The 12,722-nt window shown below is 40.3% G+C and overlaps 1 protein-coding gene across 1 annotated transcript in view; it reads left to right on the top strand.

Annotated features, from left to right (window-relative positions):
* LOC119420382 (polypeptide N-acetylgalactosaminyltransferase 10) overlaps positions 1 to 12,722 on the top strand; it is a 64,044-nt gene that overhangs the window by 4,236 nt on the left and 47,086 nt on the right. The gene's annotated exons all lie outside the window — the stretch shown is intronic.

Below are 12,722 nucleotides of genomic sequence, written 5' to 3'. Positions count from 1 at the left end.
ATACATACATACATACATACATACATACATACATACATACATACATATATATATACACATACATACATACATACATACATATACATACATACATATACATACATACATATATGTATGTATATATATATATATATATACATATGTACATGTATGTATATGTATGCATGTGTGTAAACTGGCCACTGATCATTTGAGGATTCTGTGCTTTCTAGTTTTTTATTGCTTAAAAGTATAGTTTCCTCAAAGGATTCGGGTGGCTGAAGATTAATCAATGGGGGCCACAGCCACCGTTGAACACCCCCCCCCCCCCCACTGGCTCCATCGTTGCACGTGGTGGTGAATAATAAAAAAAACTCCCTCTGTTCTTCTCTGCAGTGTAACTTCTACCCTTTTGCACCAACTTCGTTTAGGTTTACTTCATTCCTTGTTCACTTCCTGTCCAGAAAAACACTCCTAAATCTACAAACACTCACTCTTCATACCCCTCAGCGACCAGGACATTGGTGTACTGTTTCTTCTTACAGTATGAAGTTCCTGGTCCTGAATGATGATTTGTGTTCACGAATGAACGGCTGCAGTTTATCCCCTTCTCAGAAAGAGTCGGACCGATCCGACTCAGACTGGACCAGCAAACGTCTTCTTCCCTCCATTTTCCAGTAAAAACTTGTAGGTTTGTGCTTTTGTTGATGTCTTCGATGGAAAACACTCCACTGCGGGTTGGGTTTCCAGCACCTGTTGCTATGGCGATGCGCTCTGCTAAGAACTGGACCACCTTTGTGACACAAACAGTCTGGGTTGTTTGATCAGGGAGATGGTGGCTGAAAAGCAGACATTCAAATATTTGTGTGTGTTTTTCTGTTTGCTGCCGCTCTCTCCACAAACCGTCCTCTTCAGGCCGTGTGGCGGCGGTGATTCTGGCTGGATGTGTTGCTCTGCAGGTGTTTTGTGGTAAAAACTAGGATCACCTTTAACAGCAGGTGTGTTCTGCTGTGTAGGATGGTTGTGTAGTGTGCAGGTTTGTCTGAGCACATCCAGAACACAAACTCACACAGAGCTGCTGAACGTCCAGGTCAAAAACACGATTTGGATTGTTTCGTTTCTGCTCCGGGGCCGCTGAGCTTCCTGTTTCCTAAATAAGTCGTTGTGAAGCAGCAGTCTCGCGTAAGATCCATTTTAAACTTTGAATTAATTCTTGGAGCGTATCTCTGAAAGTCACTGACTAATCACTGGGTGGACAGCTACAAGTTACAGTGTGAGCCAACCCATTTCAAGATGGCCACCAGATGCACATCGACGGCGATAACTCAACGAGCCACGCAGATATCGAGTGTAAACTTGGTGTGGTAGTTGCTGAGAGTCATCCTCAACACACACCCTTAGAGACTGAACCAAACGGCTACGACTTCATCATTTCTAGATAATTTTAGTTCAAACTCAGGAAGGTGGCGACCGACAACCGATACGATGGCTGAAAATCTTTGAGCTTTTTCCACCCTTGAGAATCTAAGAAAACAGCGAGTGGAGCTGAGCTTGTTTATTTACCTGTTAGCAACCATGAAGCTAATCTAATCAGATCCACTCCATACATAGTCCCACAGCAGGTTTACAAGTGGAGCACTGGTCATAAAAACGTGCGTTCACATTTCCATCCTCCACCGTTCTCCATAAAGTTATCAAGAGTGTTACAAAATATAAATTCAACAAAGAAACATCCCTCCCTATTCATTGTTTAAACAATCAGTCACATATGGTGAAGGTCGAATTAGTATTGACCTCTGCAGAGTTTATTTTTCTTTGCAGAGAAGTAAAGATTACAGACGATGTATTTCAATGAGGACAGTAAAGATAATGTTACTAACACAGATATATTTTACTTCTACATTAGATTTATTGTTCTGGATAAAGTTTTTCAATGCAATAGCCTATGCTAGGTTATCTAAATGTTAGCTTGCTAACTTGAGAGGCACGTAGCTAACCATGAACTGTTCCACACAATACACTACACAGTATTGCTCGCTGCTTCGACTGTGCTGAAAGTGAAACTTAAGTGAACGGCCATGACGTAAAAGTAGTCTTTATACGCCCTCTGCTGGACACATTGTACAATTACAGCTAGTTCCAGCATTTTAGGGGTGAAAATTAGACGCGCTTATATCAGCGCATAATGGGACAATTATCACCGATACCGATATGTCCCCAAATGTCTACATCGGCCTAAATTATCGGCCCTATCGGTCTATCGGTTGGGCTCTACTAAATAGTGAAAACACTTAATTCCAGTACAGGATCCAAATGACAAAAATAGGGACAGAAACATTAAACTGAAAAATAAAACTCACAGTAAACACCAGTATAAAGATTAACATAAACAACTAACGATTTGCATTTTCACGAAAATATACATGAAGAGTTCTGAAACTGAAGAACAACAAGCGGACGTCCCCGTCGCTGAGGGATTTGAGTAGTGAATGTTTGTAGCTTTGCAATGCAAGTAAACCTAAATGTTTGTGGTGCAAGATATTCAAGTGGGGAGGAGTTACACTGTGGAGGAGGATGGAGGAGGTGCAGAGTGACGGAGGAGGTGCAGAGTAATGGATACTGGCACAACTGTAGAGGTAGAGCCGGAGGGCGGCCATGATTAATCTTTATTTTCAAGTCATCCAGCTCACTAGTTTCACATATACACATATATGGTGGCAGCCATCTTGGATTTTGACGTGGCAGCCCAGTTGCTGGAAGGAGCCTTTCTTACACCTAGATGTAGCAACACGGTGCTTATTTTTCAAGTTATGCTCACAACAGACGGACGGACGGAGGGTGTTTCCAACTCCCTCTCTTCGCTCCGAGATGATGGACAAAAACAAATAAGAATGAAGCCAAGTAGAAAACTCTTGACCCAAGATTTAAAATTATATTTACTAGAAATGGATCATAGAAAGTTTAGAGAGCTCGTTTGATGTTGTGACATCAGTGTAACCAAGAGAGGACCGTCCAGAAGGGTTTTGGACCCCAACCAGTCCGATAGTGTGACTGTGGTTCAGTGATTTTATTCTGTGTTTGACCAGAAGCATCCCGACCTGTTCAAACTCTGTGATGGGGCGGAGTTGTGCAGCGTTTGAGTTTCTGTATGAAAGTCTGGTCTCTGTGCAGAGTTTTGTTTTATCTCAGAGATTAAAGCCAAACTTCATTTCCCTCATTCAGCTGCTCCTTTCTCCAGGGGTCGCCACAGCCACTGACCCTCACAAAACTCTGGTCTTTGTTTTACTCAGTATTTTACAGCAACCTGGGCTCAAACCTGCAGCTGAGACCACAGCACTGACCACTGAGCTACCTCGTCCAAAGATGGAAGCAAAATACGAGAAAACGTGTTTTTAGATCAATCACAAAGGAGTGAATCCAAAGAAAACCTGCAGAAAAATCCACTCTAGGCTTCAGATACATAAAGATTAATGATCACATCCTGAGAAATGTTCTTTAAAATAAAAATACAATCTGAAGGGAAGAAAAACCACAAGAAAATTATTGTTTGACGCCTACAAAACTATTAAAATTGTGCAAAATAAGATTAAAATTCATGCAAAACAACAAAATTGTGCAGCTTTACTGGATAAACGTGATAAGTTTGGTTTTACTTCCTATTCAATGCATGTTTTATTATTGTCGACATACAGATTGTATAATTTCATATTTTCATTCTGTTAAAACCAACATTTTTCATCTCAGATTTTAATTTTTTTTGTGCTAAAAATATTTTAATTAATTTCTAAAGTGTAGCCAGAAATACTGAAGGTTGTTGAGTTGACTCCTCATTGATGCAGCACGTTTAATGTCTTCCAAACGCCCAGTCACATGAGACATTTATGTCCAAGTGTCCGTCCTCTGAGCTGAGATGAGAGAGCGAGGGAGAGCGAGAGAGAGAGTAAGAGAGAGAGAGCGAGAGAGAGAGCGAGAGAGAGAGCAAGAGACCAAAGTTTGGTGTTCGTGGAAAAGCAGAAAGATCCTGAGGCTGCAGCACAAATTGACTTGTCTGTGAAGTGCTGGGGATGGGGGAGGACACGGAGGGGGGTGTGGGGTGAGGTAAAACAGGAGAAGCAGGTAATTGTGTCTCTGGGGGTCTGTGATCTGACGAGAGACAGAAAAGAGAGGTAGCGGGGGGGAGGCTCTCCACCTCCAGTCTTCTGTGGGCTTTCAGAGGAAGCAGACGGGAGAGGTTCTGGCCCCAGGTGGTCCCAGGTGGTCCCAGGTGGTCCCGTCCATCCTGCAGACAGGACGTTGAGCCGCCTCTTATCCGACTCACCTGTGCAGGTAACAGTTCTGCTCCACTCATCTGCTCCTGAATCTTCTGTCCGTCGTTGTTCCAAGTTACTGAAAAGGAGAAAAGAATCTCATTAAAGTTGATCAACTGGTTCTTACTGGTCACTGTGGCCGTCAGCTGCTCGACATTGGAACGGTTCTGGTTAACGCAGCTGCTGTCAATCCATTTAATTTGGGGCTTTTAATCTGTAATAATCTTATATAATTTAACAAGTGGCTGACGATTCGGTGTGTAAAAACTGTAGAAGAAGAGTAAAGAGAACAGAGTTTAACACGAGTAGCTTTCTATGGTTACCGTGGTAACCATATACCTGTCAGGAAGGCAGAAAGGAGGAGCAGAAAGTAAGCCTCAAACTGTTGCTGTGTGGACACTTGGAGTCGTGTCGGAATAAATCCTGAGCTGAACGTCCTCGTGCGTGTTTGTTTCTGAAGTGTTTCCTGTTGGAGTTATGACATCACACAAGCACTTCCTGTTTCCTTCCACAACTTTCATCGTCTACTTTATCAGTCGAGGAGGTTCAGGGATCTGGTGAGGATGGACCCTGGACGCCTCCCAAAGGAGGTGCTCCGGACATGTCCGACTGGGAGGAGACCCCAGGAAGACCCAGGACACACTGGAGTGTGTCCTGGGTCTACCCGGGGTCTCCTCCCAGTTGGACGTGTCCGGCGTCCATCCTCCCCAGATGTGTAACGATCTCTTTTTAGCAGCAGTTTATTTATTTTATTTTACTGAACATCATCCAGGCTGTGTGGTGTCCAGATGTTCAAGGTCAGCACTCGGCTTCAGCTGCTCATCAGGATGTTCAGCTCGTTTGTTTTTAAATCTGGAGACGTGAAGAAACAGAAAGAAAAGAATCAAATGTGATGAGGACGCTTCACTTATAAAAACACTGAAGTGTTGCAACGAACACGATCTAAATGACGATCAGACCGAAAGAAAACTCTCGGGGTCTGGCTGCTTTTTGCTCTTGTGACAAATTATGTCCTGAGGATGATGTTTAATATCAATTAAATCTCACCTAAATGAGACGTTTCTTTATTATTTTTGTAAACTTTTCTTGTTTTAGTTAAGATTTTTGTCCTTTTTTGACATTTTCAATAACAGCCGTGCTCTAGTTTTAATTCAAGGAGTGAAAATAAACCAGAAAACTAACGTTTCTGTATCTATGAATATTTATGTTAAAGATATGAATTTTTTTTAATAGAAACTAAAAAAAATAATTTTTTAATAGAAACAAAAAATATATATATTTTTTAACCAAACCTCAAGAGAAAGATGCATCCAGTTCTTTATAGTCATAAAGATGAGCTAAAGCACTCTTATTATTATTATTATTATTATTATTATTATTATTATTATTATTATTATCAATATTATTATTATAAAACACTGATTACTTTCTCTTGTCGTCTGTTTTCAACTAGTGCAGCTTTAAAACACAAACTGAGCGCACAGATCAAAACACGAGAATAAAATAAAATTTAAACGGTTTTAATATACAAAACAATTAAAACTGAAAAATCCTACAACGATGATTAATTTCTACAGATCAGTTCATTTGAAAAGGTCAGATTAGAAACATGGAATGTCAGTTTCTTATAAAACCACCAAACGATGAAGAACGTTTCGTCTTTAATGCAGTAACTGAGACATTTGTTGAGTTTTAGACGTCGGGATCAAATCGTGGCGCAGGTTCAGGTTCTGGCAACAATAAACTTTAAAATGAGACAAACTCAAAGCTTTTGCTCCCGATTCTGTTTCTTCTTCACGTCACTGCAGAAAGTTTAAAAAGTCCAACACAGGCCTCGAGGGGCCCTGCCGTCTCGTCTTATTTCCCTGGAGGAACGTTTCTTCCTTTTTGCTGGAACTTCTCAACAGGAGACAGAAAAATACAAAAATCGGCCCCGCGAAGTCTAACGAGTCGGTCCGGGCAGGAAAGGTGACGTCTTCCATGCTAACGTGGCATTTTCATTCACCGTAGAGCGACTGGTATTATTGTGAAGACCTTTTCCAGTCCAGGCCTGCTGAAGGCTGCTAATGTTCAGAACGAGTTTATCGGCTGATTTTATTTCCCTCTAGAGTCAAAATGTGAAGCTTCAGTTTAGAAATGTGGGCGAAGGAGACCAGAGCCCTGATAAAACTAAAGATTGTATGAAGGCAGTTCATGTTGAACCCACCGGAGGATTCATTTTGTCCTGCAGTGTTCTGGTAGTCCTGCCCAAACCTTCGGCTGTTGTACGGAGAGCACTTGTTAAACAGAGTTTTGATTTTATATAAATATTTTTAATGGAAAATGTTGTTCTCCTAGAAATCTGCTTTAGACTCTAATTGTCTTTTTCTGCTGCTTTTAGCTTCTAACCAGCCTTTTACAACTTATAGCTTTTGTAATGCTTCCATCACCTTAGAGGTACAGATTTACTTTTAGCTAGCATTTAGCTATTCTTAGGTTTTAGCTACTCTTCTTCTACTTTTACATTTCAGGTAAACTTTTGCCTTTTATAACTTGCCGTTTGAAACGTTTAGCTATTTTTCTACATTTAGCTAGCCATTTTATACATTTAAATTTCAGCTAGCTTTTTGACAAATTTAGCCTTTAGCTACTGTTATACTACTTTTGCCTTATAGCTACAATCTTACTATTTCTAGACAGCCTTTTGCTAATTTTAGCTTTTAGTTTTGGCACTGTTACTTCTACCTTTTAGATAGCTTATTGCCTCTTTTAGCTTGCCCATTGTGGATTTTAGCCTTTAGCTACTGTTCTGCTGCCATTACCTAATAGCTTTCATCTTGCTACTACTAGCTAGCTTTTTGCTTTTTAAACTTTAACTTCTGCTGTGCTACTTTTACTTTTTAGGCAGCCTTCTGCTACTTTTAGCCAATGTTTTGCTACTTTTAGCTTTTAGCTAACATTTGCTGATTTCAGCTAGTGTTTTGCTGCTTTCTCTTTTTAGCCAGTCTTTTGCTTCTTTTAAACAATATTTTGCTACATTTGACTACCTTTCTACATTTAAACTTTAGCTAGCTTTTTGAAAAAAATTAGCCTTTAGCTACTGTTATACTACCCTCCTCTTATAGCTCCCATTTTACTACTACTATTACCTTTTGCTAATTTTAGTTTTAGCTTTTGCATTGTTACTTTTACCTTTTAGGTAGCTTATTGTGGCTTTTAGCTTGTCCACTGTGGCTTTTAGCATTTAGCTACTGTGTAGCTCATATTTGTAAAAATGACTATTAGTCGTGGCGGCCATGTTGTTGGATCGACTCTAACAGATCGTCAGTTGGAGACGTATCTAATAACATCTGAAGGTTTCACTAAAAGTAGTCAATTGTTATCAGTTAGTTGCGCATCCAGATGTTCCACAGATGTTGAACAGAAAAAACAAAGAGAGAGGGATTGTGGGCAAACAGGAAGTGAAAGTGGCGTTCAGCCAGGTATCAAACTTGAAACTTGAAGCTAAAATTTGTTTCTGCTCACGTGCTTCAACCTGAAGCTGCTCTTCAAAGTGCACATGAATTCATCTGGAGCAGAAAATAAGATGAGAATGAACGCGGTGGCGAGGTGGGAGGACACGGACGTCCACCGGAGAGCCGGGTTAACGCGGCGTCCACTCTCATTTCCTGTGAATTAGTGTTGAGTGATTAGGACGGCTTTTCTGGGACTTAAATTCCCTCGGCTGTTTGTTCTCGGTGAGGTCGGCTACATCTGCTCACTGCTGTGATTATACGCGTGTGTGTCAGAGGACTGTGTGTGTCAAAGGACTGTGTGTGTGTGTGTGTGTGTGTGTGTGTGAGAGGACTGTGTGTGTGTGTGTGTTTGAGCCGTTCTGTTTCTTTGTCTTTCTCTCAGCAGCTTCTTTTCTCCAACAATATTTTTCACGGCCTCTGCCTCCAACAAACACAGACGTACAGGAAGACGGAAACAAAGAGAGACAGAGACATTCAGGGACACTCAGAATCACTCGAAGACACACAGGCACTCGGGGACATTCAGTGAAATTCAGGGACACAGACATTGAGGACATCCAGAGACACACAGAGACTGAGCTAGTGTTAGTCTCCGTCTCTTCTCTCTGGGTCTTGTTGGAGCAGAAGCCTCGTCTGAATGAAACGTCTACATTTACTGATTTTTAATCTGAAGGACATCAGAACTGTTGGACAGAGACAAACCAACAGACGGACGTTGGTAAAGTTAGGGTGAGAAGACAAATGGACACAAAGACAAGGGCGTGTCTGTGATGATGAAACACTGTGTTGCCATTAGCTACTCTGTTGTTGAATTTAGCTTTTACCTGCTTCAAACATTTTAGGTTTTAGCTACTATTTTGCCAATTATAGTTCATAGCTTTTATGTTGCTAATTTTAGCATTTAACCACGATTCTTCAGTTTTTAGCCTTTAGCTGCAATTATTCTGTTTTTAGCTAGTTTTTCAGATTTTAGCTGTCATTTGTTTTTAACTAGTTTTTTTTATTTTAGCTGTAGTATTATTTTAGCTACAGTTTTTTCTGATTTTAGCTGTGATTTGTTTTTAGCTGCAGTTTTTCTGTTTTTAGCTGTGTTTTGTTTTTAGCTGTAATTTTTCTGTTTTTAGCAATATTTAGTTTTTATCTGCAGTTTTGCTGATTTAAAGTCTATTTTTTTTCCATTTATCTTTATTTATCCAGGTAGTCTCATTGAGTCACGAGAACTCATTTTCAACAGAAACCTGTTTAGGAGCAGATGGTGGGGGTTGAGGGCCTTGCTCAGGGGCCCAGGGTGGAGCAAATGAGGGTGGAGGCAGGTGTGGGTGTTTCACCTTTTCCACCCACATTTTGATGTTAACGGTACCGGGAGTTGAACCTGAGACCTTCCGATCACAGGCCCATCTTCTACCCTCTGCGCCACCATTCCCCCACAGTCTTAACTGTGGTTTTGCATCATTTACCTTTTACCTTTTTTGGATTTGTAGGTTTAGCTTCTGTTTTGCTGATTTCTGTTTTTGCCTGTTTTAGTTTTTTGTTAATTTAGCTAAATTTGTTTCTAAACTATCATTATGCTAATTTAAGCGCTTATGTATTGTGTTGCTGATATTAGCATTTATCAATGGTTTTTGACATTTAAGTCTTTAGCTACTTTAGCTACTTTAGCTTTGTTTTGTTTTTTTGAATGTCCAGAGGACCAGATTTAACTTTTTTAGATTTTTCTACCTGGATTATTGAGCAGCATCAGGATATCTTTAGCTACTGTTTTGTTGATATAGCTACATTTAGTTCTTTGATAGTTTTGTTCATTTTAGCTACATTTTGTTTTCTGCTACAGTTTTGCTAATTTTATGTCTTTATGGTTTTGCTTCAATAAGCTTTTACCTGTTTATCATTTTAGCTGCTGTTTTGCTGATTTTAAAGTTTTGCTTGTTTTAGGTTTTTGCAACACATTACCTCTTAACTAAAATTTTGCTAAACATAGCGTTTAGCTACTGTTTAGCTTATGTTGGCATTCTGTGTGCCGTCACAATGTTTAGCCTTTAGCTACAGTTTAGCAGAATTAAGCTACATTTAGTTTTCAGCTACAATTAAACAAATTTTAGCTAATTTAATCTGCCGTTTTGCTGATTTTAGCTCCCGTTCTGCTTGTTTGAACCTCATCTCCTTCATGCTCAGACGTCCTGCCGTGTTTTTGCAGGAACAGCTACATTTTTAAAAAGTTTTTCGTTAATGTTTTTTCTTTTCAAACCACGCGTTGCTCCTGTTTTTCATGCTAATCATCAGAAGCATTCGGCTCACGTGTCACCGCTCGCTCTTGTAAAAGTCAGAAGAGAACGCCGACTTGCTGGTTTGTCGTTGTTCGGCTGAGTGTCTGCCTCCTCCACTGATTAGCCGAAGTGTCGACGTTCTTGTGGAGCAGAACAGAAATCAAACAACAAACAGCTGCCAGCGGTTTCCACTCCGGTGAACACGCGTGTCTCGACCCAGCGGTTCGTTTGACTCGGCCTGCTTCGTAATATTCCACACAGTCAGACGTGTCTTTTGTATGAACAATATTCCACTAATTGCATCCTCCCGTCGAGCTAATTATTTTAGCATTGTGCTGTGATCCCAGATTATCTGGAGTCGTTCAGAACGCACGGAGAATCTCACAAACGGCTGCTCGTGCGTTGTAAAGCAGGCGGGAGAATAACGGTGACGGATAATGAGATGAATGTCATTCTCCTGTTTCGCACGAATAAAAGATGAGTTTGTGTAAACCCCCCAGCTGTCGGCACGTTTTAGGAAAGACAAACAAAAAAACGAGCAGAGTTTGGCTGACGGCCAACGGGAAGACGGAGGAGGATTTAAAATTCATAAATATTTCTGTTTGAAAAAAGAAGCTGCAGATTTTTTATTTGTTACCACCCTGGATAAACACTCGAGCGTTATGATTTAAAATCACTTTATCTTTGCTGCCTGTCATGCAAGGTGGGCAGTGGGTGTGCATGTCTGTTAGCAAAATATCTCATCCATTGCAGGATATATGAATTCTTCAGTAAGGAATCATCGTCTTTGAGTCGACTCCATTCATTTCATTTATTTGTTTAAAGTACACATCCATCAACATTTCTGCATGACACACCAATATAAACCCACCGGAATGAACTCAGTAGCTAAATTTCAGCTACTGTTCTTAGGCAGGTAAAAGAAATAACAACACCCAAGTGTGCAAGATGGCTGCCACAGCTAATCAAACACAAAAATGTCATTAATCCAGTCGATTTTAGACGTTGGACTAAATGCTGATCTAATCTGATCCCTTTCTTTGTCCCTCGTCAACGAGCAAACAGGGAACTGGAAACACTCCGTCTGTTCGTGTTGTAAGAACGTAAATTTAAAGAATAAGAGAAACACAAACTTCCTTTTTTGTGTGTGGCTGCATTTAGATGCAAGACAGGTTACTCTCAAGATCCAAGATGGCTGCCACCATACATATATGTAAACTGACCGCAGCTATCACTTGAGGAAACTATGCTTTCTAGTTTTCATATACCTTAAAAGTATAGTTTCCTCAAATGACTGGGGTGGCCAAAGATTAATCTATGGGGGGCAAGGCCATCGCTGGCCACCCCCTGGCTCCTCCACTGCACAGGGTGGTGGATAAAAAACTGCTGCCTCCACCCACCAGCATCCGTCATTCTGCGCTGGACAAACACAAACCTCCCTCTGTTCTCCACAGTAACGCCTGCCCTTTTGAACATCTCACACCAAAAACATTTAGGTTTACTTCTTCCTCCATTCATCTCCATTCCAATTCCATCCATTGTTAAAAATTAAAAATGCTGCTCAGTTTGTTTGTTTGAAACTCGTAACGCAGCGAGAGATGTCCAAAACATTGAGAAACTCGAGTGTTGATGAATTTAATCATGTGACTGAAAACTGAGAACATTTCATTTATCTCTTATTTAACATTTATTATCTCTTATTTAACATGTTATTTATCTCTTATTTAACATTTATTATCTCTTATTTAACATGTATTATCTCTTATTTAACATTTATTATCTCTTATTTAACATTTATTATCTCTTATTTAACATTTATTATCTCTTATTTAACATTTATTATCTCTAATTTAACATGTTATTTATCTTTTATTTAACATGTTATTTATCACTTATTTAACATTTATTTAACACTTATTTAACATTTATTTATCGCTTACTTAACATTTATTTATTACTTATTTAACATGTTATTTATGTCTTAACAATAATTTATTGCTTACTTAACATGTATTTATCGCTTGCTCATAAAACAGATGTTAGGACTTCATTTCATTTTGACTGCTGAACCACGAGTTCTTCATGTTGGAGCTCCTGAGCAGGGAACGGGGCAGCTGTGGTGAAGTTAACCCTTCGACCACTCGTCTACGACGGGAGCCGTTCACAACAAACTGAAACTTTGATCCCGTCTGAATCTTTCAAAAACTCGATGAGAGCATCACTTCACAACCGTCCGCTGCTTTGTATTTTTAAACGAATCATGAATCACATTAACGCACTGCACTGACTCTGACCTTTGACCCTGGACAAGCTTGTTAATATGTAAACAAACAATTTATTTAAAAACTTTTATTAATCATTTCCATTTCAAATCTACATCCATGCAAATATTACTTCAATTTAAAAACACAGTTGATGATTCTTGGGTGGCGTTCCTCGATGACGAGTGCTTTTTATTAACATGGCCCGGGCGAATTGTGCGGTCCTTGTGGGCGTTTCGGGTGGTCCCTGCAGGTGAATCGTGCGGTCCCTGCAGGTGACTCGTGCGGTCCCTGCAGGTGACTCGTGCGGTCCCTGCAGGTGAACCGTGCGGTCCCTGCAGGTGAATTGTGCGGTCCCTGCAGGTGAACCGTGCGGTCCCTGCAGGTGAACCGTGCGGTCCCTGCAGGTGAACCGTG

The sequence above is a fragment of the Nematolebias whitei genome, chromosome 14 (genome assembly GCF_014905685.2).
Source record: "Nematolebias whitei isolate Nwh7 chromosome 14, NemWhi1, whole genome shotgun sequence".
Lineage (NCBI taxonomy): Eukaryota > Metazoa > Chordata > Actinopteri > Cyprinodontiformes > Rivulidae > Nematolebias > Nematolebias whitei.
The sequence above is the reverse complement of the archived record's forward strand: the minus strand, read 5'-3'. Positions and strand labels throughout refer to the sequence as shown.